Here is a 24,511-nt window from a genome sequence, read left to right on the forward strand (position 1 = left end):
CTCTAACCCTAGAGCCAGAAACTCTAACCTAGGGTTTCAACAGAACATTGTAAGAATGCAAACAAGCAAAATAATAGCAGACTCGGTTTGACTGAGTCTGTTAATGAAATATGTAACACCCAACATGCCCGTAGTACCTGTCTTAGCTGAATTCTATTACATAGATAGTGAATGGAAGAACCAGAAATTTAAAAACACTGATTTTATTCAGGATTAATATTTAGATAAATGAATGTAGACATGTTTGAATATTTGTATTGATTCCAAGCTGATTCATTAACATACAGCGGCTGTAATAATGATTAATTGTAACAAGAGAGCGTCATTTACAGCCTGTAAATCAGTTTTTCTGTATATATATTTAGTTTGAACGCAGAAATTAAATAAGAACTATAGGAATGCCAGCTTGCATCATAACATCGGATAAACAATATAAGGATACAAGCGGCGTTAAGCAATGTTTGTTTAAAATATTTAAAAAATGTTGCTGTTTTATATGTTTCGTGATTTCACAGGTATGGATATACTTGTAGAATGTGATATTTATTATCTGTATGATCTATCTTTAAATGATGGAACTGATGTAAAATGACCAGATATTTGGACAGCCTGGCTGCAAAATTGGACCAAATAAAGGCTCAAATGTTAAGGTATTTCCTTCATTTTCTTTTTCTTTTCATATTATAACCTACAAACTTCTATGTGACTTCAGAATTCAGGAGAACATAAAACATTACAAAATAAGAACAAATACAAAAGCGATATCAATAATATTTGAAACATACATTGTACTTTATGAAATAATTTTAATATTAATTGAAAATTGGAAGAATGCTTACTTCAGAAAGAATATTTAAACGTCAGGCTTGTACTTTGCATTGAACAAGCAAAGTTAAAAAACCCGTTGTAGATTTAGTAATGATATAAGCTGATGTTTGATGCATGAATTTAGTTACCATATCCAGGATCAACGTTCAGAAATGACAATAATACTGTTTATAAATGTAACCTATTAAAGGTATAAAAAAACATATATGTATTTACCCATCAGAATAAAAGTTGTGCTATCTTACTCTCTAATGCCATTGTGAATATGAATGACTATCCACATAAATTGATAATGTCAAATTTACTCATGGTCCAAGGAAAACAGATGTAATTAATATAACTTGTAAAAATGAATAATATGATCAAGAATGTTCTATGCGCATTAATATTAAAAAGGCTTTTGACACGTCTAAAGTTTATTTAATATGTGAAAAGTTAGTAAAGAATCAATATTACCAGGTAACATAAATTTTAAATTTTATGAAAATAACACGTTGCCTCTCAAATAAAGTTTTAATTTGATAAATCATTTTCAATTAATATACATTCTTATTCATCATTTTCTTTATAAAATGCAAATATAACTCTAAATATGCTTCTAAATAAGTTATCGTAGCAATAATGACTAATATTTGTTTCTGTGAAACTGTGCTTGATTTTATATTATTTATGACTGTATTCTTTAAAACTCCATGGCGTCTTTTAAAACCGAACAAGCAGACCCGTACAGTCGTAAAGTTATTTCACCAGATAAACCGCTCAGTCGATCTTAAACTATTAGCGCGTATGTTCTGTTTGGGGTCCCGTCATAGCCGATAAGCCTGTTAAGTAGACAAACTTTCTTGTCTCTGTTTTTGTTTCAAAGCCCGCTTCTTCTTATCCGTACTTAAGCATAAACCTTGCTATATAAGTGAGCTATATTAATCCCATTGACAATATAATAATTAATCCTGACAAACTTATTAAAAATTAACAGCAGAATTTATAGAATGTCAGGCAAAACACAACTCACGATTTTCATTTTAGACCAGTTATTCACTATGTCACTTAAGAAGTACAGATAAGTTTGATTTCCATGTTTAACTGTTTTCCCTAATACCTCATTTTTGTTGAATTGGAATTAATATTTACGTACCCACGGAAACAGATTTGTATTGTCTTATTTTGACATTTTGTTCCTTTTGAAAGTCTTAGTAATACCATTTGCACAGACTGTTTAGGCTTATGTGCTTTCCCTGAGGTTTAATCTATTCGTGTTATCATTGTTAACCAGCATCGACTCATACTTTCAGACTGTTTAAACTCGAGTCGGCTAACTCTACACCCTACTTAGGAAGGGCTAGCCTTGTCTTTTGATATCATCATTATGCTGGATTTACCCAATTACTATGTTTTGAACTTCCATTTTATTCTTTGTGAATGTCTTCTATATAGAAACGTGTATTTTATAAGGATAAATTCTGTTTAAGAAGGTAACGGTTTCTCTTGTTTGAAATGATTTAAACAGTTGCATATATTTGGTTAAGTGTATTAAAACATTTTGACATAATGCGTATTGGTACTTCAACTATAATTTCAAATATAATTCTATTGTTTACCAATAAGCAGTGGCCCTTCATTTTGACACTCATTAGAATCACGACCTGTAAAACAATGGATTAAATGACAACTGAAGATCTTGATAATTAGATAATAAACTTGAATTAATGAAATGATTAGCGAATTAATTCTAATGATTTACTGATATAAAAACACAATGCCATTCAAGATTTGAATTATAAGAGACTGTTTACAATGTAAAAAAAAAACAAGTCTCACCACATCTTGACAAAAAATATACAAAACTAAAAGTTTAGAGACAATCATTATTCAGTAATAATAATAAGTTTCAGAGTGTAGTTATTCCTGAAATTTACCTATAACTTAAACCTGTATATGGCATGTAATGTGTTGCAATATTATATCTTCTATAATTCTATCTATCTATCTATAAATACTGCATGACACCCTTGCGAGTATTTTATGCAGGTGCGCGTCAGTGCATAAGAGTTTAAAAGCAGGAATGTACAGGAGAAATAAAGTAATACATAAAGTATTTGTGAGAATTTGAGACAAAGCTGATAGTGCTAATAAAAAGGCGAAATGTACAGTAAAAGGATTAAAAACAGCCTGGTCACTCAGAAGTCCTGGCCCAGTTTGGTTACCCCTTGCCTAAACTGGTCCAGGATAGGTGCTTGAGCAATGTCAGCCGGCAAAGAATTCCAGAGAATGATGGTAGCCGGGTAGAAAGAGAACTTGTAATAATTACAGGGTGTTTGAATTTGCCGGAAAGATAGGGAATGCATGTGTCTAGTGAGCCGGGTAGCAGGTAAAATATAAGATGGCATCGGCACTGCAACCAGTCCATGGACAATCTTGTAAAACATCAGTAGCCTGGCATCATTTCTTCTGTTTGCAAGGGAACAATTATAATTATTATAATTATTGCCTATCTTTATATACCTATTTAATGTCATAAAATATTTATTGTAAAACTGAAATTTCTTTTCAATGCTTTGATATATTTTTTCTATCTTTTGAAATATTTATTGTAAAACTAAAAATATATCTGCGAAACGACAAAATATGTATTCAATGTTTTCAAATTATTTATTCAATCCTACAAAATATTTATTGAAAAAGTTGTTCAATAAAACAAAAACATTTATTATATATCACAAAATATTTATTAAAAATTTAATATCTTTGTTCAATACTACAAAATTTTGCTCGATGCAACAATAACAATTTTGAGTAAAACGTAAATATTTATTCTATCTGTTTAAAATATATTTCCGAAAGAATTCTGGGTAAATTGCTATTTTGCGGCCAATCTGCGATCAGTTGCGGTGCATTTTATTAATACGCCGGTTTAGAAAAAAAACAGACGAATGATGTGATGTTGCGTGCGTGCGTCCGTCTTTTCGTCCATCCGTCCGTCATAAATTAATGTCCGGAGCATAACTTTATCAACATTAAATGTATTGAATTTAGACTTGGCATATAGGAAGATGGCGATGAGATAATGGGCAGAGCACTTGAAACGGCTTTGCAGGTCAAATGTCAAAGTCAAAAACTATGCTAAAAGGTCAAAACTGACCATCGTTTTTCGTGTCGGGGACATAGCTTAATAATCCTGTAAGGTATTGACTTCAAACCTGACATGTTCTTAGGTGGCGATGAGACAATATAAGAGCACTTCAACTGGCTCTGAAGATCAAAGGTCAAGGTCACAAGTTTAGCTTAAAGATGAAATTTGTAAGTTTAATTTCATGTCCGGAAAAAACTTATTAGCAATTCAAGGTATCGACTTTAAACTTGGGGTGTAGGTGTGTGGTGATGAGTCGATGTTCAGAAGGCTGAAACCAGAGTGGACGATCAAAGGTCAAGGTCACAGCAAGGTCAAATCTCCCCATCATATTTCATGTCCAGAACATATACATTCCCCAGCCAACAAAAAAAATCTTTGTTTTCATTTACACCCAAGCCCAATCTACATTGTACCCCCGCCCCCACCCCCGGCCCACCAACCCCACGCCCCACCGATTATTTTTTCTCTCCCTCCCCCCCCCCCCTCCCTTTTTTCATTTAGCTTCTTGCCCTTTAGTATTCTGTCACATCCAAACCCCAAACACTCTCGCACCCTGCATTTTTTTTTATTTAGTTTCTTGCTCTTTAGTAAACTGTCTACTGTCACCAGCACCGCACGCACACATCCTTCTATCCCTCCCAATCCCTCACATGCCCCGCCAAAAGTCTTTAAATATGTGTCTTCTTTAAATTTTGCTTCCCTCCTCTAAAAAGCCTTTCGGGCGTATATTGCCCCGCTAGGCGAAGCTCTTGTTTGGTATATTTCTGTTTTCGATATGATCTATACCCTCTAACGATTTTTTACTGATAAAATCAGTGAAAAGCATAAAATACATGTAATTGTTTTATCATGGAGGTAATAATATTTGGCCGCATGACCGCAGAATAGGGGTGTCCGCAAAATAGCAATTTATCCATAATTCTTTCGAACAAATATTTTCAGCAGATAGAATGAATATTTACGTTTAACACACGCAATAAGAATTATGATGCAGAAAATGAAGAAAGTAAAGGTGCTAAAGCTTCAAGTAATGATAATTATGATTGTGATTGTCGTGAAGGTGAGTAGCACTCTTAAACAATGTTTAATAGTACATATGCCAAATAGTTTCAACAGTTCAACATATTTATAAACATAAAAAAAACATATAAATGTTTTTAAACAAAGAAAATGATAAAATGGCATGATAAAACAAACAGTTCACTATCTAAGATACACACATGCAGTAACTAAGACGTTTCCAGTTTTGCATACGTATATCAAGTGATGATGTTGACGGTGATGATACAGAAAATTGTAATGGAATTAAAGGAGATCATTGCGTTAATGGTAATGGTTGCTGAGATGACGATGATGATGTTGATTATATGATGATAGCCATGATGATATTAATGGTAATTTTTGCGATGATTTTGCTGGTGGCAATTTTGACAACGGTTAAGATGATTAAATTCATGCTCCTGATGATAGTGGTGGTGATTGTGATGGTAATGTTACTGATGATGTAATGTTGGTAATGATAATGATGGTAAGTAAGTAAGTACGTATTTACGTAAGCAATGACTTGATTTTAAATAGATGACATACATGGTGATTAAGTTAGGTCTACTATCAACATACATAAATGCATACATATACAAAAATGCTGTATATACAATATTTACAAGGGTTTGATACATTAAACCATATAAAAACAAAAAATATATGAAGAAACAGTTCATATTTTCAAGTATTTACATGCAATAACCAAGGCGTTCCCATTTAGAACAAGCTTAAATAATTATTTTGTCTAGAGTACCGTTTTAGTTAAGAATCGCTATCTCTTAATTTAGACACTAACTATTTTACTCAAGTCAGTTACCATAAATGCTATGTTGACGGTCAGAGTGCTGGTGATATTGATGATCATAGTTATTATGATGGTGATGTTGACGATGATGACGATAATGATAGCAAAGATGGTGTTGATGTAATGATGGTGATGATCATTCTTTTGGAGACGGTGATAACGATAATGATGGTGACTGTGGTGAACTTGGATATGATGATGGTAGAAATGATGATAGTAGAACTGATGATTGTAATTGCAATGATGTTGATGTTAAGGTTAACACGACTAACTTTTTATTTTGTAGGGCACCACTTATTATTTTTGTCAGGTCAGATACAATCAATTTCCATTAGGTTTATAAATTCCTCAAATCAGACACCACAGATTATCTAAGAGATATCTCATATACATGTGTAGTCAGACAAAACATATTCTTCACCAATTTGTACAAATATCGGACAGCCCTTACAATCTCTTTGGATTTTGATTTTAAAAGCTCAGACAATGCCAATTTTGGAAAAAAGCAAAAAACATTAATGTACCGTTTTTGGATTATCCCCCTTACTTTGAAAAAAAATTGTCCGGACATAACTCGAATACTGTGTAAGGTACTGAAATGATACTTTACATATTGATAAAGGTCAGTGAAAGGGAAAACAGTGACTGGAAAGCATAACTCTAGTTGATCCTGTAAATCCATTAATTATTTCAAGTGGTTCAAAAGTTTCTGTCTTGAGCTCTAGTAACAACTGAGAGATGTCAGTGAATGGATACTATATAACAAGTTTGATGCAGATACATTGAGCTGTACATGAGTAGAAGCTGTTCAATGCTTTTAAGCACTGACAACGCCTAAAAGAGGGCCTTTTTCTGTTTTTGTTATTCTATTTTTACCTCTGGTGGCCTTTAAAATGGGTCACGTAACACCATGTAGATGCCACAGACAAAGTTATGTGATGAAAAATCAAATGGTTCATGAGAAAGTTGTTTTGCTTTTACATTGGCAGCCACTGACAGTGGTCAAGCGTACCTATTGTAACAAATCTGAAGGATGCTACAGACCGATTCCGGTAAATTTGGATATGGTAAATGTTAGCTCTGGCAGCCATGAAAATGGTCAATTAGAATTATTTGAACACTCTTGAGAGAGGACCATTCAAGGATGCTACAAACCAAACAACCCGTCTACATTTTTCTTTTTGTGGGCCTACTTAGCGATACTTGGTTCTATGGCTGTTTTCGGGGTGCTCTGCGCTTCCGGGAAATCTACCCTTACTTTTTATCTTTGTTTTAGTGAAGATCAAAAAACTGTTTAAGAAATTGTTTGAGGTTTTTTTTATTTCAGCTCTGGCAGAACCATCTGAATAAACTTGAGGGAGAACCATACAAGAGTGTTACAGACCAAGTTTGGTAAATGTCCTTCAAGTGATTCACCAAAACTTGTTGTTTAAATGTACAATGTATCACTGTAAATGTATATCCATTTTTTAGCTCTGGCAGCGCATAAAAGAGGTCAGCTGGAATCAAGTTTTGAGTAATTTCTGCCAGTATTTTCACGGGACTAAAATGTTGGCGAGGGAGTCTAATCCGTCTGCGTATACCAATAGCTCACCTTGAACATTTGGTTCAGGTTCGCTAAAAAGTAAAATAATCAGTTTTAATCACAATTCGATCAATAAAAAGTATGACAGAGTTACCAACATCCTCCGCCTAGGGACTTCTTTTACAAAACATGTTGCCAGCCAATATAACACCTTCGTCGAGCTAACTGGGGCAAAATACTAAAAAAAAAGGTCTACCTTTCATAATATTCTTTATATCAATCATTAGTATATATCATATTATTCATGAAGAGGTATGTAGTTTGAAATTTCTGGACCGTAATTGGTGAATGTAATCAAATATTTTATCATATTAAAGGGAAGCCTATCCCTTTAAACATAATTCTATTTCTAAATTAATTGGAAAACTGATAAAAATCGCATGCACTGTACATATCTCGTGAGAGGGAAGTAATTCCATGTACCAATAAAAACAGAAATTACTTTGGATGACTGTGGCCTTGACCGTTCAGAGCAGGATATGAGTATTGCATGACATTGTTTTGCAATGATAAATATCTATGCCAAGTTATATGAGTATATATCCAGCAACATACCAGACAAAACAAAAGACAACAATCTTTCATCTTCTGTGATCTTGACTTTGGGCTAGAGGTCTAGGTCTTGCAATTCAACAAATACAGTGCGACAGATCATTTTATATCAACATCTATCTATGCAAAGTAAAGTTATTGACCAGACAAAAGAAATTACCAAATGTCTCTTATCTCTAAGTGTGCCCTTGATCTTTGAGACAGGAGCCTGGGTCTAGCATATGACATGTCTTCTCATTATGGGGAACGGAACATCTGTTAAAAGTAATTCTGAAATCTTTTGATGAGTGGCAGACAAAAAAACAGACCCTGTTAATATTGGACTTCAAAGTGTGACCCTGACCTTGGAGATAGGGGTCTGGGTCTTGCATGCGGCATGTGGTCTCATCATCGTAAACATTTGTACCAAATAACTAAAATTCTTTCATGAATACAGTTATGGACTGGACACAAAACAGCTCCCCTTTTAAAACCTTTGACTTCAAAGTGTGACCTTGACCTCAGCTAGGGTGAGCCAAATTATTTTGAAACTCTCATCATAGATGGCAGAGTTATGAAACAAAGGCCATATTTCTTCTGAAAATCACCAAACTGTAAAATGCTGATGATACGCACAACTTGGTAGAGATCACTCTTGTGAAGTTTGGTGTAAATCCGCCATATGACATGTTACCTATCTGAAGAGAAAATGGCTAATTAGTGATGATCAAACCTTGTTGCTTCAAACTGTGTAAACAACCTTTGCATTGAAACCCAGAGCTGTCTTTGAACATTTATTTCTTTTAATTACTTTTCTTGCTTATTTATGCAATGTGTGATTGTCTGATTCTTGAATAAGTTTTAGTACAACTACCCTGTAAAATATTTTATGTTCAGATATCTGGTTTGTCTAAATTGTCTGTATTTTTTGTCCTTAAATGTCTGTTAAAACAAATAACATCATTTTATTACATTTTTAAATTATTTTTAACAAATGCAAGTCTCAAACAACAATAAAGAAAGCACTATTCACTCTAAAACAGGACGAAAAATTTAGTCTCGATGTCGTATTGGTGTAGTCTGATAATTCTGTATATGTAACAACACAAAATAAACATATATCCTCAATAATATTTCATCTGAAATCATCCCACGTTTTTGTCATACACATCCAATTTAATTTACATCATCTAAACACTATCAAAGAATTGATTCCTTATTTATTTTTGGCATCAAACATATAAAATCTGTAAGACCTTTGGAAGCATAGACGGCAACCAAGCAAAACATTAAAGTAGATTTGGTGTGACTGGGTCTGTTCCCGAGAGGACATTTTTTTCAACAACCTTCAAGACCCGTAGCAGTGGCTTAATTTTAAAAGGTTGTATCGATACATAAACATTGAATGAACTCTGTGATCTAAATGGACCAGAAAATATAACAAAACTAACTTGTTTATTTAAATTTTGTACCAACACTATTTCACATCTATCTTGTAATAAGAACTGGAATTTAAATACTGAAAATCTTGCCTCTGTGACAAAGTCATGCCTATTACACTGAATTCCTGTCATACATGATAACAGAGAAATGTTCAGACATTTATAACAACGTAATATTTATTGGTACATCTCAGTATACAGACTTTCAAAACAGCAACATCTAAACTAAAGATACATGTTTTTTCTTCAGCTGCAGTATCATGTAAACTACATGAATAATATGAATCATATGGTTTTTCATTCTTAATATTAAGAAGTCGCTTCTCTGAGTTTGGCTGTTTCACCTTGAATAGATGTATGACACGCTGGGTCGTGAATGTTTTCAACTGTCTTTAGTATAAACTAGTGGCCACTAAAAGGGACCAAAAGCCACCATTTGGACAAATTGAGGGGAGGATCCTACTATGATGCTACAGACCAACTTTAAAATAATGCGACAGACCAAGTTTGGTGAAGTTCCGTGAAATGGTTCACGGAAAGAATTTGTTTCAGGGTATTTCTAATTTTAACTCTAGTGTCCACTGAAAGGGGCTAACATCTCTACTTGGAACATACTTAGAGAGGACCTAAAAATGAGTGTACCAAGCTAATTTATCCACCTAGCAGTTCAAAAAAAGTTAATTCTATTTTAGCTCTAGCGGCCCCTAAAATGTCGCGAGTGCCGTAATTTGAATAGTCTGGGATCTAGTCTGACAATTTCTAGCTTTTTTCTACCCGCAAGTTGACATGTTGTTAATATCAGATATTCGATGAATGCCAATTAACACTAATTAGCGCAAATTAAGTGGGATCTTTAATGCATAGATATTAGGTATGATTTCTTCTGACAAAGCGAGATTCCCAGGCTACCACTTGAACTACTTTTGCAGAATGTCTTATAATGTTGCTATAAACCAAGTTTGATGAAGATCCATTAGGTGATTTTGAGAAGAAGTCGTTTAAAAGTATTTCTAATTTAGATCCAGTGGCACATACAAGCAGCCTAGCTCCCAAATTTGTTCAAATTTTAAAGACAATCTTATAATGTTGCTACAGACCAGGTTTGATGAAGATCGATGAAGAGATTCATGAGAAGAAGTTGTATAAAGATTTTTATATATACATTTGTATTTAGCTGTGACTGCCCATAAAAGCGGTAAAGCAGACCCATTTGAATTCTTTAGAAAGGAACTTGCAGGAGTGCTCTAGAACAAGCTTGGTGTAATTCTGACCTAGTCTCAAAGAAGATGTTTATGAAACTTGCGGGGTGATAGACTACAGACGACGAACGCTGAACCATCCACCTACACTAATAACTCCCCGACTCTTCGAGTGAGCTAAGAAATGATTGCAATATCTTAAAGGCACGGATCTCAAGATCGTGCGAAAACTAAAACAGGAGACAGGAAATATTATTTTTGTTTTTCCGAAAAAGGCCTTTTAAGAAACTTAGTTATTGATCATAACATATGGAAACACATAAGATTTTTTTTTATTTTTCCATTCAAAATTGAAAAGCATTTGAAACGGGGCATCGGAGGTTGCCTGAATTTTAAAACTTTATAAGTAACGACCGTTAAGTACTTATTCCTCCGTGATGTTTTGGTCAACAGTGCAAAAAACATGTTTATTTCCGCGGCGACTCGGTTTCAATTCCCGACTCGGGCGTGCTGTTTTTTGTTGGGTTTTTTTTTTTTTTGTTTTTTTTTTTTTTTTTTTTTTTTTTTTTTTTTTTTCTTGTTTTGGCATTTTTAAGTTAGTTTAGAAAAATACTCATATTCTAATGTTTATAATATGACAAAACTACAAATTTAAAGATTGGTCATTTTAGACAAAAGCTGAATGTCAGTGTTAATAGTTTTTTTTAGTAAATGAACCTTAAACACTATTTAAATTAGATAGGCTTTCTCAAAGTACTGGGCTCCTTTAAATTGTAGGTTTTGCCATATCATGCACTGAACATTACGACTCTATATATTATGAACATTACAACTCTCGTGATTTTGAAAAATGCTACATGAAAGGAACAATACATGTCTTTAGAATTATGCATTTAATCTCGGTCATGCAGTGTAGTTTAAGAAACTAGAATATGGAAATTTATGTAAATACATGTAGTATTCTTTATATTTTCAGAGGATGTAGAATATCAAACAGTGAGAAAATACAAAATGCATAAGGTATTTTAAGATTTCATTTGCCGCAATGCTGATCTATAAACAGCCACTTATGTTTGCACAATGTTGAATTATACACAACTTCCAATACATGTACAGATCCAGAATCAAATACAGCAAAATTAATATCACCATTATGATGACCTGTGACCCCATAACTCTACAGTATCTACAGGAGCCATGACTGAATTTTAATGCAATTACAATATATGGTTATAAGGGTAATTGCTTCACAAGTCAGGGCCTAAGCAGGAGCCGAACATGCCGAATCTATAGTAGTTTCTATTTTAGGGAAATTGGGCAAGAAGAAGGTATGTAACTACAACTGAGTCGTAATTAAATGGACACCCGTCACTGACGAAGTAGAGTAAGTAACCCTTAGGCTAGTAATCAAAGGTATATATGGACATGCTTGTGCAGGGTGCTCATTTTGGGCAACATGAAGTATAATAACATTTACACTGTTTATCGAGTGAGCATGCGGGAGACTTAAATTATCTTACCACCTATTCTCACAATGGGCAAACAACATGAACAATTAATCATTTATTTTAGACCAAAGTGTTTCATAGTGTTCAAAACAATATGTAAACCAGTCTTAAAATTATCAACGATAACATACTGATCTTCTTTATTTTCGGTAGTGCACAGTTACTTCCCTTTAACCAAATACGCCATTTGCACCGAGCCCACGAATGAACATTTGTTGGGTATAGACTGAGGAGCCTGAAATTCTATCTATAATGCTCCAAAATTATAGGAGGGGTCATTTTTATATTTAGCCATTTTGGAGCATTATAGATAGAATTTCAGGCTCCTGTGGTATAGAGAACAATAGGTAACGGTAAATTCTATTCATTCCGAAGTGGTTTAATGGGTTCTTTTTGTAGCATATTGGGTACTTTTTAACAAAAGAAATACCCAATAAAGGTCCATCTGTAGGAACGTCCGGTCGTCCTAGAAGAAAAGAACATTGGGCTCTGTGCAGATGTTTTTGTACCAGTATGCAGGTATTTGCACGTTTCGGGCGTGATAACTTATTTACAGGTCGCTGTACTTCATCATGTCACATGCCAGAGGGTAAAAATGTAAGGGAGTGATCAGTCATTGAATTTGAACGTGAAGTCCACAAGAAAAGTCACAAATTAGCTGCATGTATATAGCTAAATCAAGCTATATATAGCTAGAATTAGCTTTAAAACCAATAATTATAATGCAATATATGTCAAAATCAAATGCAAAATGGTCATAATGGTTTATAAGATGAAAGACATAACAGAAAACCAAGATCTTTGCAGTCATATTTTCAATATATGCAGCAGTATTTTGCAATAAATCATTGAGCAATGTGTCACTTGTGAGAATCATCATTGCATAAGACAAAGTTTGTAATGACTTATTGCAGAAATTCGTAAGCATATAATATGAACTTAGGAGCTACCTAGAGGGCAGAGCTCCCTTGAAAAATCACCAGTGCCCCTTGAAAATTAAAGGAGTGCTGCTGGAATTATCTGGAATTATGGATCCGTTTTAAGAAGTTAATCGTTTTAAGAAGTTAATGTTCTTTAAGATCTATTAAAATTTTAAGAATTGATGATAATTCATGATTTCAGAATGAATGTCTTAGAATGCATTAAGATTAAATCTTAATAAGCGAAAATTCTACAAATATGCTATATACGAACTAAAGAACGGTTCTTTTTAGAAGGAAGAATGTGTCCAACTTTAAGGCACAAATACTGCTATAATAGACGTCTGGTATGGGGGAATGAAAATCATTTACATGTACAAAGCTTGTTTAAAACACAAAAGACTAGCCCCAGAGAAAATCACTGTTTGCTGAAATTCTCGAAAACTCCTGCTTTATTTACTGAACTGCTAAGTTAACAGTCTATGACATTTTTATGGTTAATCTTTTAGCACTGCTGGTATAGAATAGGAATTCAATGGTAGTAGGAGCCTTTTGATGTTTATTGATAATTCTATCCAATAGTTTTTTTTCCTAGTAATAAACTCTGGTCAGTGATTTTTAAGCTTGTGGATGAAATATATGTGAACGGGGAGAAGAGCATTATGTGCTTTTCACAGTTCAATGCCTTTTTAAAAAATAAGTTTTATCTACAGACAGTACATTGGAACCTGACATCACTAACAAAACACTTGTTAACTCATAAAAAAAAAAAAAAAAAAAAAAAAAACACACAAAAAGAAAGAAATTTGAAAAAAGAAAAATGGCTTCCGGTGAGGATCGATCTCCCGACCTTTGATTTTCAACACAAACTCGGTAACCACTGCACCAATGTGGAAGTATGATGTCATCATTACCATTACAAATATAAATATACACAATAAATTTCATTTATGGCAGCGTGACGAAAATCGTTTCCCATTGAAAATATTGTATTTTATCTTTTTTTCTTCGTAGAAGATGTATTTAGCACTAAATTCTTATTATCAGACGCTCATTTACATTTTTATTCAACGTTCAAAGCAGTAAGCAAAACACTTTTGTCAATCGTAAACAGCAAGCGTCTATTGACGTCTTACTGATTAATTACTATGAGAATTGTGTACTGGAAGAAACCCGAACAACACCGATTCCAAAAAGTACCACGAATTTTCAACTCGATAGTAATTCTATACACAGTTTTATTCATTTTCTTTTTCACACGTGTAACTGTAATGCGACGCTGTCGGCGGCGCTTTGCGGCGCCGGTACCTCTGCTATGATTATATTTACTGTTCAAGGGACCAAAAAATGCCATGTCTAGTGGTTATAACTGGAGAGTAGTATGTTGGGTCAAGGCCAAAAGACAAATATTTTCTTCCAGTGTGGCCATTAAAATACCAAGAGTCTCGTGAGAGGAATGGCCATCAAGGACTAGAAGTTATGGACTTTATGGCCCACAGAACTTCAGAAAGATATTTTTTTAACCATTGCTCCCCTATAGCACCGTCCATCCACCCATTTACTTGGCAATACCAGCAGGAATTAACAGGAGCAGCCCGGGTATTAAAACCGTGCAGGTTGTTTTACCCTTCACTATGAACATAGGGGACATCTGATAATCCTCTGCCCAATGGCATTAACACAGGACATCACAGTAATGTTTGTTGACTTGGAACTGGTTTTGCTTAGACATGCTTCTCTTGTGCCTACGACCCTCACTAGCTTGTGTTTGAAATTCTTCAACATTTCATCACAGTTCCAAACCCAATTTAGACTTTACCGTCAAATGCAAATCATCCATTATGTTGCCTGTGAAAGAAAAGAGCACTAATAGCTATTTGAATATACATTAACAGAGCTCCAGATAAGATTTTAGGTTAAAGGGTATTTTACCCTCTAGTTTTTTTTTCAAAGGGTATTTTACTCCTACATATTTTTTCAAAAGGGTATTTTAGAATTCTAAATGGTTTTTCAGAATTCGAAATTATTTAAAAGGATAATAATAATAACTGTTTGTTTGTATAATTTTCTGATATTCATGTGCTCTGCTGAAGTGCCTTTGTCGACCAATGCTGTTTTCCTGAATATTTTTTGAGCCTTCATTCAGATAGTTTTAACATTTTGTTTACTGCATACATTACATCTTACACTACATCTTAAATTAAGTTACTGACCACTGCGATATATCAACAGCCAGTGATACTTTGACTGTCAATGTTTGTTTTTTTTCAGAAACACCCACATGTATGGTGCTTCTGCTTCTTCAACAGTTACCCATAATATATCATAGATCACGTGCTTAGCGATAGGCATTGTCCAAGTCATCTCTTGTCTCACGCTTTAATATACTTGAAGAAAAAAATAACATTATGTTACGATATCGTTTGCGTTTGCTTTTATGAGATGCCATTTTTGTTTGTTGTACTCGATTACAAAAAGGATGTGCTTGATTTATGATAAAATTGGATTACGCTCTTTAATCGAGTAAAATACGTATCCCGTTTTTTCAATGCGTATCAGTACGCGTAGGTTTGATTTTAAATGCGTTTTTTGTAAATTTCAAAACATATTTACGCAAATACGCATCTTATCTGGAGCTCTGCATTAAACAAATAAACAAACAGTTTAGCTGGAATTGATATTAATCTGATTAAAACATACTTGTTATTGAATTATATTTTGCAAAATAGAAGCTCGATTTTCCAGTGGTATAAGGTTTGCTTTGTGTGCGATTTTAAGATCACAAGTTTGATCCAAGGTCATTCCAAAGCTAAGAAAATGTCAGTGACAACTCTCTTGCTTGGCATTCAGCTTTGAAAGAGTAGTGTAAGAAAAAAACGATAAGCATCTGGCAATATAAGTATTTATCACATTTTCGATTTGCAGATAGGAATATCTAGCCCGAGTAACGAGGCTCTGCAGAATAACTTCCTGAGGGCTGTATGTTTCTTTCTTCCTCGGATACATGAGTTAATTAATGGATTGATTAGAGGTTAATACACGACAGAGTCGGGCCGGGAGGTGATAATCGGCCTGGAATATGAATAATGGCCCTCGGCCGATTACCACCTCCCGGCCCGGCTCTGGCGTGTATTATTTTTTTAATACATATGTTTGGTTGCATTACTCAAGGGGAGTAGTTACAACTCCTGATGCTAGTTTTCAGTGGCTAAATAGTTTGGCGGTACTTTTGTCTCTAATTCTGTGTTTAGTCATACCCGGAAGCAATATAGGGTAAACATGGGGAAAATATAAGCAAGTGCACTAAACTTATTCTTGCACATTTAGACGAATTAGACAATAAAGAGAGAAGTAAATTTGTATTTATGTATCAATCCCTATCAAGCTGAGTAAAAGATTATATAGCAGTTTTTTCCTATTATTGATAAGTGGAGATGTATCACTAAACCCTGGGCCTGTAAATTATCCATGTAGCCAGTGTAAAAAGGCGAGCAGTGCTGTGTGAAGGTTGCAATTACTGGTGGCACATTAAATGTGCAGGAATTTCGCTGTAGGATTATAAATCACTGCAATATAGTGACGATGCATGGATCTGTGACACGTGTGGTATTTTTCAGTTCACAGACTCATTCTTTGATGATACTGACACTGATGAACTTAGATCACATCAGAATCAGATATGACTGACTCGACTGCAGAATCTTCTTTTGTGGAAATCAGAGATATCAGAAAGAAACACCCAAATAAATTTATCTTTGCGCATTTAAACATTAACAGTCTTAAAACAAAATTTCATGATATTAGTGAATTACTTAACAATAAAATTGTTGACCTTCTTTTTATTGTAGAGAGTAAATTAGAGAATCATATCATGATAGTCTGTTTGACGTACCAGGATATAAATTAGAACAAAATGACAGAGACATTCATGGTGGAGGGTTAGCCGTGTTCATACCAGCAGATATTGCATCTAGAAGACGGAAGAATCTAGAAAACATTGTAATTGAGGTAAATTTAAATAAGAAAAAGTGGTGCTTCTTGTGCACATACTGACCATCTAGCTTCAAGAATGACATTTTTTCAGACCTATTTAGCAAAACTTTACACAATTGCATCAGCAGCTATGACCACTATGACAGTGGGTGATTTAAATTATGACTTATTAGATGAATCCAAAGGTAGAACACTTTTAGACATTATGGAAGTATTCAATTTAACAAACTTAATCAAGGAGGCAACATGTTTTAAGAAAAATTGCAACCCATCTTTGTTAGATGTTATTCTGACGAATTCTAAGAGTACCCTTACGGAAATATTATAGTTTGCCGCGAACACTTGCTGCGATCATGCCGCGAATATCCGGAGAACATGCCGCAAACACTTTTGATACAATTGGTATAATTGTTCGCGGGATGTTCGTTTGGTGTTCACTTTTCACATGCAAATTAGTTTTGCCGCGAACAAGTTGTCGCAAACTTCCCGCAAACAAGTAGCTGTGAACTTCCCGCGAACTAGTTGCTGCAAACATCCCGCGAACTAGTTGCTGCGAACATCCCGTGAACTAGTTGCTGCAAACATGCCGCAAACTAGCTGAAAACCATCTCTACAAAAAAGCATGCACAGAAAAAGTGCAAAAACAAATAAATTAGTAGGAATCAGGGATATATATAAATTTATTGAATAAACTTGAACACTGAGGTTGTAACAAATTCAAATTATCAATGTCTGAACTTTTCCATATCATATTTTGAGCATTTTAAACAAAGTTTTAATGATAAAATATGTTTGAATTTTAACTGTTACTTGTCATTTCAATAACAGTGTCTGAGTGCATGTATTCATTTCATCCCAATGTTTTTCTTCAAACTGATAAGTTATATGTATCACTACAAATCTGTCATAGTTTTACATGTTCAATTATCAGACTTATGAAGCTAATAGAAATTGTCAAAATAAGCTAGTTTTTTATTTCTTTTTAGATAATCTGATACAGCTCTGCAAAAGGTTAAGCATATCTATTTCATTTTTAAAATTCCTTATGTTTACTGAGATATACGAGTATAGGTATTAAACATAAATTTTCTGACTTACCACAAAAAGTATATATTCCTATCAGCCTCTAAGAATCACTTATGAAAACTGTCTGTAATGCACACAGATTTCCTTCTAAACATGTCCAGAATATCTGGTTGTAATTAACTTATCAGACTCATACTGTGACCTTACAGATAATGTTACAAATTAATTGATCTACAATTACCTGCTCTTATAAAAGCTCTTCAGTATCAGTTTACCAAAAGATTATAATGTTCTAAGTTCTTCTCGCGAACATGCCGCGATCATTGGTCTTCCTGCGAATATCCCGCGAACTAGTATCAAACCAATTGCGGCACGATCGCGGTAGCAGCGAATATCCTGCGAATAGGTATGTTTGCAGCATGTTCGCGGTATGTTCGCAGCTTTTTGACCATTTCGTAAGGGTAGTTTCCCGTGCGAAAACAGGCCAGGAAATCCTGGGATTATCCTGGGATATCTCAGGTTATCTCAGGAGAAATTCCTGCCATTTTCCTGGGATATCTCAAGATTTTTCACGCCGGTAATTGGAACAGGATTTATTCCTGCACATTCCTGGACAATCCTGTATAAGCAGGAAATGCCAGGATGTAAAAAATAACATTTTGAGGGCCAGGAAATCCCAGGATATCCTGGGAAGCCAAGATTGAAAAAGTGTCCTGGGGCCAGGATATCCTGGAATTTCCTGGAATGTAGATGGAGTACCAGGACCAGGAAATCCCAGGAAGCCAGGATGGTAGAGTGTCCTGGGGCCAGGATATCCTGGGATTTCTTGGCAAGTAGAAGGAATCCTGGGGCCAGGACATCCAAGGTTATCCTGGGTGCAGGACTTTACCTTAAATAATTGTTAGAAATAATCAGTCCTTGTGTCTCATTTGGAAAGAATTAAGTTTTTGTAGCTTTAAGATTATTATTAGACTGAAATGAGATCCTAAAGACAAATACAGGTTGTCAGCTTTCCTTTCTTTTTGGGTGAATTCATATAAAAGGTATCTTACAAACACTGACAACTGTATAAACAAAAATTAATGTAATAAAAAATGTCAAATGTCAAATGTTATTTTTATACTTAAATATGATCATATTTGACAGGTTGTATTGTTTTTGTTTTTTTTCCAATTGGCATAATTCAACATCTCTTTTCATACTCCAATTCATTTCATCAACTGCTGAATGTAATTAACCTTTGCCTGACCAGCTTCAGCCTATCCCTCATTATATTTAGGCACCCATGTAATTAAGTCAGTTGTTAAAATTTATTTATATAACAATCACCTAAAATATATACAAGTATTAGATAAACTCTTGTTACAGAAGCATAATTATCTATCCTTCACATATACCTGAACAAAAAATACCTGTGACCAAGTAAAAGTTTAATTAAGACACTGAGGGGAATAAAGATGGTATTTTAGTCTATAATTCTTTTTCTGGTCCTGTGACATTACAGGTTTGAATTACATTTAAAATTAGAAAGTTTAATGTTCTTACCTGATATCCTTCTTAAACTTAAGCATTTTTAGAGATTCCAGTTAAAATATTTTGCTCCATTCCATGTGCCAGCAACAACATGAACAAAGCACTTCCTGTTTACATTCAAATTTTTTTTGGCACATGTATAACAGCTTCAGAAGCCTTCATTTTCATTGGTTTCTATCTTAATGCAGGATTTCTCAGGATATCCTGGGATTTCCTGCATAAAGAAAATTATGATTTACATTTGTTACAGCTTATTGAATCTTATTTGAAGAAGTCCTGGCTTGTCCTGCCTGTTCCTCAATCAATTTATATAAGTCCTGGATTGTCTTGCCTTATCCTGTCTTCATTTATTCGGGTCCTGGCTTTTCCTGTCTTAAGCTGAGCTCTTAAAAGATCACGTAGGATATCCCAGGATATCTCAGGATTTACCTGGGATATCCTGGCCTCCAGGATTTATTTCTGCATGGGTTTATGAGAACTCTGAATTTCCCAACTGGAGTGAGTGACTGCCATAACATGATTAGCTCTGTAATAAATAGTAATACTCCAACTATAGAAAAACAGAAAGTAAATATTAGAAGCTTTAGAAATTTTAATATTGAGGACTTTAACTCTGATATTTCAAAAATTTATTTCCCATATGTAAGGCTAAATGAAAAAACTGAAGTAAATAATGTGTATAACAGTTTTGAATCAAAGCTTACTGAGGTTTTTGATAAACATGCTCCTGTAAAAAAGAAAGTGTACTATACTAGATTTTTGAAGAACAGATGTTCCAAAACTTGGGAAATGTACAGGCAATGGAGAAACCTTGTAAACAGGTTAAAGAAAAAATCTATTAACAATTATTTTCAGGATCGCTGCATTGGTGGCTGCAAATCCACTGATTTTTGGAATACAATTAAACCTTTTATGTCCAAAAAATGTGCTTCTTCTCACAGCAAGGTAATTCTAAATGAAAATGAAACCATGATATCTGATAATACTTAGACATCAAATATTTTAATGACTTTTTTGTAAATGTTGCCAATGAAATTGGCCAGGACTATCATTTTGATAAGGATGAACATCCTATTATTAGAAAAATTTTGGGCAAAAATTTTGGTAGTAATTCTTTTAACTTCTGTCGGTTGAACAGAACAAAGTATCAAAAATCATTGATTCATTTAATATAAAAAAGGCAACTGGCGTCGACAAGGTTTCTGTTAAATTACTCAAACTTGACAGTCTCTGGTCCCTTTTATAACTGACCTGATAAATTCCAATATTTCTACAGGCATCTTTCCTAATAGGCTTAAAGGTGCACAAGTAACACCAATATACGAAAAAAATGATCCCTTGTGTAAATCTAATTATAGGCCTGTCAGTATTTTGTCTGTACCCTCAAAAATATTTGAAAAAGTACTATCTGAACAGATGACTTTATATTTTGACAATATATTTGACAACTTCTTGTATGCTTTTAGAAAGGGGTGCCAGACTACAATCATGAGACTTTTTGGAGGATTGGAGGTAGGCTTTGGACAGCAACCAGTATGTAGCTGCTGTCCTCGTGGACCTGTCCAAGACCTTCAACTGTCTCCCACATGATATTCTGCTGTGTAAGCTGGAATCCTGTGGCCTCTCAGAACATTTGGTTAACCTTTTGTCTTCATACTTGTCTAACAGGAAGCAACAGGTCAAGGTTGGTGGGGTCGTCAGCACTTGGCCTCAGATAAAAAAGGGTGTGCCCCAGGGCTCTGTATTAGGTCCCATATTATTTAATGTCTTCATCAACTACATTTTTTACTTTATTGATAAATGTACATCGTACAATTATGCTGACGACAACACACTTTGTTTTAGTACCCCCAACTTGGAGCAGTTGATTCAGGTCCTGCTAAATGAAAGCAGTATACTTAAAATTGGTTCTCGTCTAACTGCATGAAGGCTAATCCGCCCCATGTGGTTCTGGGACGATCTGTGTATGAAAAGAATTGGAACCACTGCCTTATCCTTGCAAATACCTCATGTTTTTATTTCGATGTAAATGAGATGTGGAACCAAAATTTGTAGTCCTGTTTGGCGCCATATAACCTATACTGTGTAGGTGCGCCTTAAAACCCAAATAAATAAATAAATAAGAAGGCTAACCCTGACAAGTTTCAGGGTCTGGCTGTTAGTAAAAAGACACACAGTAAAAATCCAGTTTTTTGTATTGATAATTCACAGATTAGCTGTGATGATGTGGTTAAGCTATTAGGGGTCGATATTGATTTTAACCTGAGTTTTAATACCCATATACAAAATATATGCAAAAAGGCAGGCCAGCAGCTTAACATTCTGAAAAGAATAGGTAGAAATTTATGTAGACTCAATAGGCTTACCATTTTTCATTCTTTTATTTTGTCTAATTTTAATTTCTGCCCGTTAGCATGGCATTTTTGCACCAAAAGAAATTTTACTAGGATAGAAAAGATTCAGGAAAGGGCCTTACGCTTTGTATATGGGGATTACACAAGCACATATCAAGATCTGCTCGATAAAGCCAAGTTATCATCTTTGCACATCCGAAGAATCAGAATCGTGGCCACTGAAACCTTCAAAATCTTGAACCAGTTAGCCCCTTCAGTTTTGGATGATCTTTTATGTAAGAGAAATTATTCTTATAATTTTAGATATACAAATATTTTACAGGTACCACATGTTAAAACAACTAGATTTGGTAAGAACAGTTTTAGATATGCTGCTCCAGTTCTGTGGAACTCACTACCAGAGGAATTCAGACTAACAATTTTAATCAGTTTAAAAATATGATTTCTTTCTGGAATGGCAAAAACTGCAAATGTGTTGCATGCAACTCTGGATAGTTAGCTCTGCAGATCTGGAAAGGCATAAATCTTCTCTTTAGCCAATCCTATTCCTAGTTTCTCCAGTTATATGCTTAATTAATTTGCTTCGTGCATATGCTTTTCCTTAGTTTTTTTATCCTTATGTGCTGCTTTTATTTGCTTATATACCATGCTTGTGTTTTTAGTTCTTGTCTGTTTACTTTGCTTTGTGAATGTGCTTTCCTTAGATTTATCATTATGTGTGCGTTTAATTTTGTTTGTTTACTATGCTTTCATCTTAGTTCTTGTGCTTTAATTCATTGGTTTTTTAGTTCATGCATTCTTAACAATGCATTTATGCCTTGATTATATATCTTGTTTTGTAGCTGTTTGTATTCTGATGCTTATATACAGTGTATTTTATGCAGTCGGTTAAAAAGCTCTTATGAGCTTATGTTGTATTGTTGTATCCTCTTGCCGACTTTAAATAAAGCTTACTTACTTACTTACTTACTTACTTACTTACTTATGTACTTATCAAACTCATCAAATGGTTCGCCATTCTAAAAATGTGGAACAACACATAATTTGAGCCTAATTTGAGCCATTCCATGAAAAAAACTGCAGTTTTCTTATCAGTAGTTCCATGTTTATGAAAAGCAGTCATAACATTTTCACTGGGAAGAAACCTGCAACTTCCTCGAAATGTTGAAATTGAGTGGTGCGAATCATGCTGTTTTATACCACATATCAGAACACTGTTGAAACTCGGAATTCTAGCTCCAATGTAAATATGTGCATGATGATGTGCTGTTTCGTTACTAAAAACCAAGCATTGCAGTTCTGCGATAAACAACATTTTAGCGTGTGGAAACAACTCCAATGTCCACTTGGGCGTCATACTGAAAGCGCACAGACCATGATGACGTTTTATGTAGCCATTGGATTCACGCACACGTGTTCACCGGGCGGGTTAATATTAAGAATTTTCGGCCCGGGCCAATAAGTGATAATCAGTGTGTGAAAGCAATAACGTGCTGAAAACGCATTCATTTTTGTTACTGTATATAGTAACATATGTATTAAATTTTGTTACAAGGTGCAATTTCCTTGTGTGTTATTTTTATATTACAATAATTGACTATGAATGGAAAAATAATACATAGTGCGTGGGACACGTCATCACACGAGCTTCATCATACATGTGTTAAGGAAGTTTGTACATGCGCAAAAGGGGTGTGGGATAGAGAGCATCTATACAATTATGAGGTAGTACTTTCCGCGTATGCTATGCAAGAAATGGTAAGAAACAACACAAACTTACCCGGGCTCTTGTCGAGGTAAGTTTCTCTGGTTTCTTAATGACTACATCAGGATGGCAGCATTTAACTCAGGACTTCCCACCAGTCTTTGCCCGCTCAAAATGTTGTATAACCTGATCCTATAATAATTTATTTGATCTCTTGCACAAGACCTGTGTTCGTAACAGAATTTGCTTCCTGGTCAGCCCTAATTCCACGCCTCACAGCCATCTTCACACACTCAGCATCCACGCCTCGCAGCCATCTTCACACACTCAACAATTAAAGTTTTTTTGATATCCCTTTGAGTTTGTGAAGGCCTGCCAATAAGTACATGAAGTTCATGTTTTCCCCTAATCCTGTCACCTATGGTTGACTTAGGCACATGGAAGGTTTCTGATGCCTTCCGTATAGACAAAGGCCCATCTTGAACTGCTTTTACAGCAGACTCTAGAGCCGAGGAACTATACAACTGAGTTTTACCCCGCTTAGTGTAAACCCACGTTTTAGGCATACTGAAAAAAAGGATGAAGACCCTTTTTTTTGGCACACTGATATGTTTATCAAGTTATCAAGATATAAGAATATAGTTGAATGAATTTTCACCTGTCTGTTTAATTCATTTAAATGTCCACAGGTTCAAAGCTATGTAGTATGCGGCCTGATACAAGTAAACAAGAACATAATCACATTTACTAAAATATATTGCATGGTTTATTTATATCCATAATAATTGTGGTTGTATTTAGTGGAGCAAATTACCACAAAACTTATAATTAAGTATCTCTACGATTTATGTCTACTAAACATATAAGCTCGCTATCCTTGCATTTTCAGCCAAATTTATTAGCCACCC

The 24,511-nt window shown here is 34.5% G+C and overlaps 1 long non-coding RNA gene across 30 annotated transcripts in view; it reads left to right on the plus strand.

Moving 5' to 3' along the window:
* Positions 1-354: 354 nt before the first annotated feature.
* LOC123533680 (uncharacterized) overlaps positions 355-24,511 on the plus strand; it is an 80,000-nt gene continuing 55,843 nt past the window's right edge. For 8 of the 30 annotated variants that reach the window (XR_008372591.1, XR_008372605.1, XR_008372608.1 and 5 more), the window contains exons 1-3: positions 11,959-12,591; positions 16,841-17,000; positions 22,221-22,248. This is a non-coding gene — a long non-coding RNA (uncharacterized LOC123533680). The other 22 variants (XR_008372584.1, XR_008372586.1, XR_008372579.1 and 19 more) reach the window with 12 other exon arrangements.

This window comes from Mercenaria mercenaria, chromosome 10 (assembly GCF_021730395.1).
Source record: "Mercenaria mercenaria strain notata chromosome 10, MADL_Memer_1, whole genome shotgun sequence".
NCBI lineage: Eukaryota > Metazoa > Mollusca > Bivalvia > Venerida > Veneridae > Mercenaria > Mercenaria mercenaria.